This window comes from Oryctolagus cuniculus, chromosome 7, assembly GCF_051225735.1.
Source record: "Oryctolagus cuniculus isolate XC-2025 breed Fujian yellow rabbit chromosome 7, ASM5122573v1, whole genome shotgun sequence".
NCBI lineage: Eukaryota > Metazoa > Chordata > Mammalia > Lagomorpha > Leporidae > Oryctolagus > Oryctolagus cuniculus.
The window spans coordinates 41,762,555-41,774,519 of NC_142873.1; the positions used below are offsets into that span (position 1 = coordinate 41,762,555).

General features: G+C 46.3%; 1 pseudogene; it reads right to left on the bottom strand.

Annotated features, from left to right (window-relative positions):
- Positions 1-8,857: 8,857 nt before the first annotated feature.
- LOC108177601 (small ribosomal subunit protein eS26 pseudogene) lies at positions 8,858-9,208 on the bottom strand (annotated as a pseudogene).
- Positions 9,209-11,965: the final 2,757 nt, after the last annotated feature.

Genomic DNA, 11,965 nt, shown 5'->3' on the forward strand with positions numbered 1-11,965 from the left:
CAATCCATGTGTTCTTTGTGAGTAGCAAGAGCCCAGCCTTCATCTGCTGCCTCCCAGGGTCTATATTAGCAGGATGCTGGAATCAAAACTTGAGCTGGGACTCAGATCAAGGCACTCTGATATGGAACCCAGGCACCCTAACCGGTGGCTTAATCTATACGCTAAATCCCTAACCCTAGTGACGAGTTTTTCAAAGAAATCACCCAGGAAAACATTGTTTGAGACCAAGACATTACTCAATGCTGAGGTTTTGAAGGCTCACAGGTTGAGTTTCATCATGGAGCGTGGAGTATGTGTCTGCCTTCTCTTAAGTTTGTGCTCCCTAAATTCAGAAGGGTACTCACAAGGAGGGCCTTTTGGGATTGGTATTTGTATTATTGAGAGGGCAGATACACACACACACACACTTTACATAGATGTGTATCACTTTGCTACCGCCTTGTCTAAATACTGACGGAGATTGTGGACTCAAAAGGCTTCCGTAGCCTTGGCAGCTCACGTCAAGAGCCTTGGGTGATCACTAAGTATTAATTTTTTTTTTAATTTTTTATTTTTTTGACAGGCAGAGTTAGAGACAGAGACAGAGAGAAAGGTTTTCCTTTTTCCGTTGGTTCACCCCCCAAGTGGCCACTGCGGCCGGTGCGTTGCAGCAGGCGCACCGCGCTGATCCGAAGCCAGGAGCCAGGCGCCTCCCTCTGGTCTCCCATGCGGGCACAGGGCCCAAGGACCTGGGCCATCCTCCACTGCACTTCTGGGCCACAGCAGAGAGCTGGACCAGAAGAGGAGCAACCGGGACAGAATCCGACGCCCAAACTGGGACTAGAACCTGGGGTGCCAGCGCCGCAGGCGGAGGATTAGCCCAGTGAACCACGGTGCTGGCCACTAAGTATTAATTGTTAAATAAACTACAGGAGTCACCATGCACTTACTCCCCATGTAAGACCTGTGTCCTCAATGAGTTGAACCATGAGAATTAACTGTAAAACTTGTTCTCAAAAAGTTTTTATATTTTGTGTGTATGTGTGCAAATTGTTGAAATCTTTACTTAGTATAGAGTTGGTCTTCTGTGTATAAAGTTAATTGAAAATGAATCCTAATGGAGTCTGGGACAGGGAATGAGAGAGGGAGGAGGAGATGGGGTGGGAATGGGGGCGCGAGGGCAGGCATGGTGGGAAGAATCACTATATTTCTAAAGTTGTACTTATGAAATTTGTACTCATTAAATAAAAGTTTTCTTTCAGAAAAAAAAGATATGTGTGTGTACAAAAAAAAACATAGTGTATAGTGCACACTAAACCTGGCCTCTCAAAAAAGATATATGGTTATGTATGTGTGCAGATGTATATTTTCTATATCTGTGGAATGCCTGTTAGTATTGTATTGTTAAATTCAATAAACACTATAAAATAATAGGCAGTTTACAGTATAATATATTCAAGTATGTATTATTCATATCTACACCCATAAAGCCTTTTCAGAAGTATAAGAGTATAAAGGCAATTATTTCTGAGTACTAAAATTTTGGCTAATTTTCACTTTCTTTTTTTATATAAGCATTTTATAGTGTGTTTTAAGGTTGTAATTTCAGAAAATATTTAAAATAAAAATTTCTTTTTTTACTTTTTATTTTTTTATTTATTTTTTATTTTTTTTGACAGGCAGAGTGGACAGTGAGAGAGAGAGACAGAGAGAAAGGTCTTCCTTTGCCATTGGTTCACTCTCCAATGGCCGGCGTGGCCGGCGCACTGCGGCCGGCGCACCGCGCTGATCCGAAGGTAGGAGCCAGGTGCTTCTCCTGGTCTCCCATGGGGTGCAGGGCCCAAGCACCTGGGCCATCCTCCACTGCACTCCCTGGCCACAGCAGAGAGCTGGCTTGGAAGAGGGGCAACCGGGACAGAATCTGACACCCCGACTGGGACTAGAACCCGGTGTGCTGGTGCCACAAGGCGGAGGATTAGCCTATTGAGCCACAGCGCCGGCCCAAAATTTCTTTTTTTAAAAAAATATTTATTTATTTGAAAGGCAGAGTTACAGAGAGGCAGAGGTACAGAGGGACAGAGAGAGAAAGGTCTTCCATCTGTTGGTTCACTTACCAAATGACTGCAACCAGGAGCCAAGAGCTTCTTCCAGATCTGCCACACAGGTGCAGGGCCCCAAGCACCTGGGCCATTTCATCTGCTTTCCCAGACACATTATCAATGAGCTGGATTGAACTGGAGCATCTGGGACTCGAACTGGGACCCATATGGGATGCCGGCACTGCAGGCAGAGGTTTTACCCACTACGCCACAGCGCCAGCCCCTAAAACAAAAATTTCTTGAAAGCTAATTTTCCCAAAGTCATTTAGGAATGAAATGAAATTATGTGTCTGTTTTATATGTTCACATTTCTACCCAATATGGGGCCTATCTCAATTTCTTTTATATTTCGTTTATTTATTTATTTATTTATTTACTTGAAAGGCAGAGTGACAGAGAGAGAGAGAGAGAGGAGAGACCTTTCATCTGTTGGCTCACTCCCCAAATACCCACAACTGCTGAGGCTGGGCCAGGCTGAAGCCAGGAGCCAGGCACTCCATCCAGGTCTCCAATATAAGTGGTAGGAGCTCAAGTACTTGACACATCAGCCACTGCTTCCCAGGTGCATTAGAAGAGAGTTAGATCAGAAACAGAGTAGCCAGGACTTGAACTAGCACTCCAACATGGGATGTGGGCATCTCAAGTGGCAGTTTAACCCACTGCACCACAGCAACAGGCCAACTAAATGGAAGTTGGCACCAAGATTTGAACTCAGATCTCTGGATTCAGAGTTCAGAGTGCTCACCAGTACATTACAGAAACTGCCTTCAGTTTAGTTTGTGCTTGTCCCAGTTCAGGCTGGTATAGCTGCCCAAGGAGCCTGAACTGGGATCCCAGGCAGGTCTAGAAGGGGCCTGACTGGGATGCCAGTGGTGGTGGTGATGGTGGTAGGGGATGCTGTCACTGAGCTCAGCTTCTTTGGGAGTGGAGTTTAGCATGTAGTGCAGGCAAAGTTGAGACTTTGGCTCAGGAGGCCAATGTTGAAGGTCATGCTGAGATGAAGAGGGTATTACAGGTGATATCTTCATCCATACAGAGTTGTGGGACTGTTCAGGCCCAGGAGGCCGACTCATAGAAAGTATGAAGCCTGCTGCCTTCAGCGTCCAGATCTTCAGAAAGTGCAGGGCAAGGATGCTGTGGAGGGAAGGGGGGCAGTGGAAAGGGGGAGTAGATCCAGGCAAGGAGGGCCCAGAATGACGCAGGAGGCCGGCGGGGCTTCAGACTCACTCCCCTCGTCCAGGCCATCTCAGACCAGCCCTTTTTGTTTGTCACAGTTTTTTTTTTTTTTTTAAATAGTAGCATGCAGTTTCAAGCTTTATATCATTATTATTAAAGATTCATTTTATTTATCTAAAAGAGTTACAGAGAGAGATAGAAACAGAGAGACAGAGAGAGAGAGAGTTGTCTTCCATCCACTGGTTCACTCCTCAAATGGCCACAACTGCTGGAGCTGAGCCTATCTGAAGCCAGGAGCCAGGGGCTTCTTCCTGGTTTTCCACATCAGTTATGGGGCCCAAGCACTTGGGCCATCTTCTGTTGCTTCCCCAGACCATTAGCAGTTATCTGGATTGAAAGTGGAGCAGCTGGGACTCGAACCGGTGCTCATATGGGACACTGGCACTGCAGGTGGCAGCTTTACCCACTACACCATAATGCCGGTCTCTTTACAAAACTTTTTATCAGTATGTTTTGCTTGATCCTGTCCCAACTCAGTGAGGATGTTGAAGTAGATGTTATCCCACCTTTTTTTTTCTTTGACAACTATGATGAGCTTCAGAGAATTTTTCTACTTGTGCGCTGGTGAGTAGATGAGGGCCCTCAAGCACTGCACAGTTGGCTCCAGATTGGGAGCACAGTTGGGTCCATTCCCCTGCCCAGTGCTGGCTCTGCTTCCCTGAACAAGGAGTAGCTTTTATAAGCTCCAAGAGTTGGGCACGAGCTCAGCGGTCCCAGGGACTTTTCCTCTCACCAAGGTTTCCTCCTGCACTCCTGGCTCATGGGCCTGGGGGACTTCCTGGGGGACAGAGGCTGGAACCGGGGCTGGAAAGAGCAGTCTTGCCAGTTTCAACCTAGTTGGGGGCTCTGTGGAGACTTGGGGACCTGCAGTGATCCCCAGATTTCTTTCTTTCTTTATTTTTAAGATTTTTTTTTGACAGGCAGAGTGAACAGTGAGAGAGAGAGAGACAGAGAAAAAGGTCTTCCTTTGCAGTTGGTTCACCCTCCAATGGCCGCCGCGGCCGGTGCACCGTGTAGTGCAGTGCATCCTGATCCGATGGCAGGAGCCAGGTACTTATCCTGGTCTCCCATGGGGTGCAGGGCCCAAGCACTTGGGCCATCCTCCACTGCCTTCCCTAGCTACAGCAGAGAGCTGGCCTGGAAGAGGGGCAACCGGGACAGAATCCAGCGCCCTGACTGGGACTAGAACCCGGTGTGCCGGCGCCGCAAGGTGGAGGATTAGCCTAGTGAGCCTTGGCGCTGGCAAGATTTATTTTAAAGACAGAGTTACAGAGAGAGGTAGAGACAAAAAGGTCTTCCATCCACTGGTTCTCTCCCCAGATGGCTACAATGGCTGGAGCTGTGCTGGTCCAAAGCCAGGAGCTTCTTCCGGGTCTCCCATGTGGGTGTGCGGGGCCCAAGGACTTGAGCCATCTTCTACTGCTTTCCCAGTAGAAGGTGCAAAGAGCTAGATTGGAAGAGGAGCAGCCGGGACAAGAACCGGCGTCACATATGGGATGCTGGCACTGCAGGCAGCGGCCTTACCCACTATACCACAGCACTGGCCCCAGGTTTCCTTATTTTAACCCACACCCTCAGGGAGCCATTTGTTGTACTTGACATCTTTGACAGACCTCGTCTTTCCAATAAGCCCTCCGTGCCCTCCTCCCCCCATCCTTTCCCATCAGAATCCAAGGATTCATTTCCATCAGTACCTCCAGGGCTGTCTGGCAGCAGAGTGCTCAGAAGAACTGAAGAGATTATAGAACGATTTAAGCAGTGTGACCTTGATTAAAATCACTCAAACTGTGTAATTTTATGGTTTCATAATTATTTTCTTGGCATTGTGCCCCAACTTGCGCTCATAAAAATACCAGGGCTTTGTCTTTCAGGATGTCAGATAAGGACTAATAATATGAGCATATAGGAGAGATCTCTGCAACTCCGGGACAGCCTAGTGTGAAATGAGAGTGATGCTCTGACCACTTCCTAATGCAGATGGGTGAGCACTTCAAGGAGGAAGGGGCGATGGTTCGTTGTAAGGAGAACTGGAGGCAGCAGCCTAGGGAGGGGCCTTGGACCTGGGTTAGCACACAGTTCTCACCCCCAGTCTTTCTGTTACTCACCTTCACGCTTTGCCCCTTCCTCGTGGTCACACTCAAACATTTCAACGTGCTCACTCCATCAGTGCCTCTTCAGTTCCATCGCACAGGGCTACCTGGGCCTTTTCTGCGACTGGTGGATACAACACGCCTGCAGGTGTGTGCTTGGCTGCTCCACAGCCCAGCTCCCGCCACAATATGGCCACATCCTTAATGTCCCAGCCGTCATCACACACAGTGCCCCAGCGACCTTCCTGTTCCTTTCCCACCTGCCCTGTGCAGAGGTGGAAACCATTCCTGGAGCAGACTGTGAGTGGGGACTCTGCAAACAGAAAGGGGTGGAGCATACTTGGGAATGTACAGTTCTGCAGGCAGCCACCCGGTGTGCAGAGAGGTGGCTTGATGGTGCTGTGCTGGTGTGTGGTGTGGGGGTAAGGAGCCTGCCAAACTAGAGACCCCCAGAGCTCTGGCTTTGCTGTACCCCACGTCTATCACCTTTGACCACCTTACTCACCAATTGCCCTCCTCTCAATGACTCTTGGGAGGAGAGTCCTTGCCTTCACCCCGGAGATAAAGGCATAGAGACTTAGGTTTGATTCTCAGGAGCTTGAAAGCAATCTTAAACACAGAGAAGGCTAAAAGCTGATCTTTCCTAGAGCTGCAGGCTACGTTCTAGAACATGGAAAGGCCTAAAGTCAATTCGGCAGTCACAGGCCCATTTTCTCTGCAGGAGGCAAAATGGACATATTCACACAAACTAGTTAATGTCTCTAATCTGTGCCTCTCCTGTTCTGATTTTGTAAAACCAGAACCATTTGGAAGAGACCCTCTCTAGGATCTCTAGCAGGAGGGGATGGATGCTAGGCCTAGAGCCTGGGTACCAGTGCAGCTGTGGTGGAATGCAGAGCAGAGTGGAGACAAGGAAGACAGAGCCTTGGATCGGCCGCACGTCAAGTTCTGGCCTCCCCGAGCCCTCACACCACTTTGGCTTTTCTAAAAAGGTCCAAGCTAGGTTGTATGGGATTTCTGACATTTACAACCAAAATGCCCCGTCTCACACTGTCCATTACTAAGATCATGGCAAAGCTCCTACAACAGAAGTTAGATTTAGTGGAATTATAGATAATAATATGAATATGATTCTCAACAATTAACAGATGAAACAGATCAAACATTTATGTCTCTATAGATTGAATAAATCAAGCGGCTAGCTAAATTTAATTGGAAAATAGAGGACTTAGTATATTACAAAAAGAAAGTTCATTTTTTTTCAAATTCCACATATACATACATTGATTGTATGTTAGATAATAAAAAAAAGTCTCACTAATTTTCCAAAAGCAAAAATCATACAGGCCCTATAAGGATAATAAAGAAATCTCTGAGAAATTAACAAAATAAGGGGCCAGCAACATGGCACAGTTGTTTAAGCCACAGCCTGCAATGCTAGCATTCCTTATGAGAACGATTTTGAGTTCCAACTGCTCTATTTCTGGTCCAGCTCCCAGCTAATGTGCCTGGGAAAGCAGTGGAAGTTAGCCTAAGTGCTCGGGCCCTCCCACCCACGTGGAGGACCTGGATGGAGTTCCAGGCTCCTGTCTTCAGCCTGGCCCACCTCTCACCATTGCTGCCATTTGAACAGTGAACCAGTGGATGGAATCGCTATCTCTCTCTCTGTGCATGTCTCTCTTTCCCTCTCTCTGTAACTCTGCATTTGGAATAAATAAATAAATCTTTAAAAAAGTAAATTAAAAAAAATAAAAAACAAAGCCTCTTTATAAGAAATTGTAAGTACCAGGCTACAAAAGATATGAACACCTGCATTACACATACTTTAGACATTAAACATTGAAAATGTCTCACACAATAAATTATAGAATGAGGTAACTCTGGTTCTTAGAGGAAAACATACAGTTTTAAATGTGTTGATTAGAAAATAAATGGGTTTGGGTTTGAGGCAGCAGGTTAAGTCATGGCTTGGGTCACCTGCATCGCATATCAGAGAGCTGGTTTGAGTCCCAGCTATTCCAGTTTTAACCTAGTTCCCAGTTAATGCTCCTGGGAAGGCAGTAGAAGATGGCCCAAGTACTTGGCTCCCTACCACCTACTTGGGAGATCCTGATGGAATTCCTGGCTCTTGCTTTCACCTGGCCTAACCCTGGCTATTGTGGGCATTTAGAGAGTGAAACAGTAGCTGGGAGATCTCTCTCTCTTTCTCTCTCCCTCTCTGTCACTCTGCCTTTCAAATAAATAAACACATCTTAAAAAAACCGCAAGTATATTTGAATCATAAAACACCACATTTGAATAATAAATATAAATCTAATTCTTTGGAAAGAACAAAAGATAAACCACTGGCAAAGCTGGTCATAGGAAAGAGATCACGGGGCCAGCGCTGTGGCACAGCGGGTTAAAGCCCCAGTCTGCAGCGCTGGCAACCCATATGGATACTGGTTGCTCCTCTTCCGATCTGGCTCTCTGCTATGGGCTGGGAAAGTAGTAGAAGATGGCCCAACTCCTTGGGCCCCTGCACCCGTATGGGAGACCCTGAAGAAGCTCTTGGCTCCTGGCTTCGGATCAGCTCAGCTTTGTCTGTTGCGGTCATTTGGGGAGTGAATCAGCAGAATGGAAGACCTCTCTCTCTAGCTCTACCTCTCTCTGTAACTCTGTCTTTCAAATAAATAAAATAACTCTTAAAAAAAGAGAGAGGGAAATCACACAAACACATTAGAATTGAGAAGAGGCTTAATTACACATATGAAGGCTATTTTAAAATCAGATGAAAATATTCTGAATAATATTATCTGATAAATTTAAAAATCTTGGCAAAACTACTCATATTTTTGAAAAAAAAAAAACTTTCAAATTGCATTTATAAAGGAGAGAAAATTTGAAAGGCTAATAAAAAAGAAGTTTTGATGATGGAGGTTAAAAATCTTCCAGGCTCAGCAAGTTGTCAGGGCTACTTCCAAAGACTTTTTTTTTTTTTTTTGGAACTTCTGAATAGATTGTTTAATAGCTTCACAGGTGTTCAAGCCATGCGTTTCCTATTAAAGGCCTCCTCCAGTCTAAGTCACTTTCCCATGCGTACCTCACCCAACATTTATCCTCGTTCTTTACCCATTTTTAGGTTTCCAGTTTCAAGATGAACAACTTAAGCTTGCCAAGTTGAATTAACGTTCACAGAGCCCTAATACTCCCCACTCCCAATCCACACAGCCATGCCAAGGCGGGAAGAGTGGGGGCCAAGACCATGCATATACAAAACTTGAGGTTTAACTTGCATGGATATTCTTTTCTACCATGGAAAGCCTATGGCACCACACATTTGAATGTTGGCATAAAATACACACAACCCTCCCCCTAATCTGGCACATATACTCAGTACGCTATATAAAGCATAAATTTCCACTTTATTTTTCCAGAGAATAATTTTCCTTCTGCCCTTAAAGATTACACTCCTTACATGGGCCTTGGTGGAGGCTGTGGGGCAGCACCAGCAGATTGAAATCGGAGTGGTGGTGTCTGGTCCTTGTGGACGTCACAAGATAGATTTCTAACCACCTTGCTGTGAATGGTGCAACTCATACAATAATATAGCTTTGCACAGAGCTTCGGAAGTACGTAGGCATTGAAAACACTCTCTTTGGAGACGTCCCTGACGGCCGCGGCCTCCACTATGTTGCAATTGATGAACTTCTTAATGGCCTTGTCCTTGGGCACACAGTGAGTGCAGTTAGTGCAGCGAATAGGCTGCATGTGGCCGCAGCAGCCCTTTTTAGCATGGCCATTGTTCCTTCTTTTATTGGTCATCTTCGAACTGAGGACCTAAAAGAGCCCAAAGACTCTTTAAGGAGCAGAAAATCCTGATACTGTTTTCAATGACTGCAGAGCACAGGAATTATGGAAACTTCTGAAATCATTCTTAAGCCTGACCTAACCCTGAATCCAAAAATTCAATGAATATAGTTAAAAAAGGATAGCTTACTTACAAATAAGATACAAAAATTTAAAATAAAATATCAGCAAGTTGTATTTCTCTTTATCTCTTTCTGTTTCTTGATCTCTCTTTCTTTCACTCTGCCTTTCAAATAAATAACCTTTAAAACAATTTCACCAACCGGGACCGCGGCTCACTAGGCTAATCCTCCGCCTGCGGCACCGACACCGGTTTCTAGTCCCAGTTGGGGCGCCGGTTCTGTCCTGGTTGCTCCTATTCCAGTCCAGCTCTCTGCTGTGGCCCAGGAAGGCAGTGGAGGATGGCCCAAGTGCTTGGGCCCTGCACCCGTATGGGAGACCAGGAGGAAGCATCTGGCTCCTGGCTTTGGATTGGCGCAGCGCTGGCCGTGGCAGCCATTTGGGGGGTGAACCAACGGAAGGAAGACCCTTCTCTCTCTCTCTCTCTCTCTCTCTCTCACTGTCTAACTCTGCCTGTCCAAAAAAAAAAATTAGAATTCTAATGTGAAGAAATAAACAGGAAACCTTGCTTTCACATTAGACTGGAAAGTAGCATGGCTTTGAGAGTGCAGTAATTCTATAATGGGAAGGGGAGGTGATGCTTATATACCTAAGCTTGTAATTTTAAGCAAGAATGTTCCTCAGTTATTTAAGGGAGTCTCTGGAGTTGTCTCCTGGGATCCACGAACTCCCCAGAACTGTAACAAAATATGTATAGGAACACTTCAAAAAGTTCACGGAAAGATGAAATTAAGAGATGAGCTTATTTTCAAATACCAAAAAGTATTTGAAATCAATGTACAATTTTCTCATAATATGCATTTTTATGAATTTTTTGAATCCCCTCATAAGCATGGGTTTCAAATCTAGAAACCCAGGGTGCCAGTACCACAGGCAGAGGATTAGCCTAGTAAGCTGCGGCGCCGGCCAGAATTTTAATTTTAAAAAGTGAGGAACCAGTTGGATCGTGGACAGCCTGAAACCCCAGCAAAAGATACAAGAGTGTTCTTGCCTTGCTCACAACGTCTCCTCTGTCCTCCAATTGCCACCGTATCATGTATGTGATTTCACTATGGCCTCTTTTCCTTCTGCTACGAGAGCTCCTGTGGTCCAAACCCGGAAAATACTTTCCTGGCAACACACTGCTTGGCTTGTGTTCACTTCTCGTTTCTTGTCCCAGGACTCAACAGTAAAGAGAAAACAATTTGTTGCTTTGGGAGGGTAGGCCACAGCCTTATAACCCATCAGGCAGGGATGAATGTGAAATTGGAATGGCCCTGCCATGGCTGGATGGGGGTAAGGAGCGTGAGGCACTGGATCCTGGCTCGTTTCACTCTAACCATGGCCTGGATCCCTGCAAACCTCAGCTAAGAGGCTGAGACAGGCAGTTCCTCCCATGCCTGGCATGCCTGTCACAGGGAGTATGGCTCCCAGGAATCTGAGAGGACAGAGAGAGGGGTAACTCACTGGACTGGACGCCAACAGGAGCTGTGAGGGAACAGAGGCAGAGAGATTACCACAGGAGCTGTGCTTCACTCTTTAAGAAATCGTAACCCGTGAGAACTTCCCCCAAACTCTTTCTTCCTTTTTCCTTCTGTCCCTGACCCCTGCTCACTTTTCCCCCTTGTATACTCTCTTCCTGGCTCTTCTCTTCCTGCATTTCCCTTCCTGCACACACTTCATCTCCCCTCCCTCCCAAACCACACTCTTGTGGGCCTCAGTGCTCATTTTATAATCCAAAACAGTTTTTAAACATAGTGCTTGCCCCTTACTAGAAATTCATTATTTTGCTGGCAAGTCCTCAGAAATCTTCTTATTTATTGCCTGCTCTGCCATCTTTTCTTGTTAAAGTGTCCTGATTATTTTGTCTGTGACACGTTGTCCACCTGGTGCAACATAGAAGCCAAAGCCACATTCTCTCACATTCCGCTGACACTATTTTTCCTGTTTCCTACCTTTAGACCTAGTATTGTATCTGAATCCATAAAAGAGTGTCATATTTATCAGCGAAAGCCATGATCTCACCCATGGTTATTCAGCAAGATTTGAAACTTCTCCAAAATCTAAGTGTAAGGCGATGAGAGGTCTTTGGAGTAGAAGTGGTGGTTGGGGCAGAATAGGATTTATGTGGACTGGAGATAGAATTCACCCTAACAGAACATGACTTTGATATCATTTGAAGAAATTTTCCAAGTTCCTAGAGATCAGAGCAGAAGTAGATGTTAAACAAAGAAAGGAGGCATCAATTTTTTTTTTTATTTTTTTATTTTTTTTATTTTTTGACAGGCAGAGTGGACAGTGAGAGAGAGAGAGACAGAGAGAAAGGTCTTCCTTTGCCGTTGGTTCACCCTCCAATGGCCGCCGCGGCCGGCGCGCTGCGGCCGGCGCACCGCGCTGATCCGATGGCAGGAGCCAGGAGCCAGGTGCTTTTCCTGGTCTCCCATGGGGTGCAGGGCCCAAGCACCTGGGCCATCCTCCACTGCACTCCCTGGCCACAGCAGAGGGCTGGCCTGGAAGAGGGGCAACCGGGACAGAATCCGGCGCCCCGACCGGGACTAGAACTCGGTGTGCCGGCGCCGCTAGGCGGAGGATTAGCCTAGTGAGCCGCGGCGC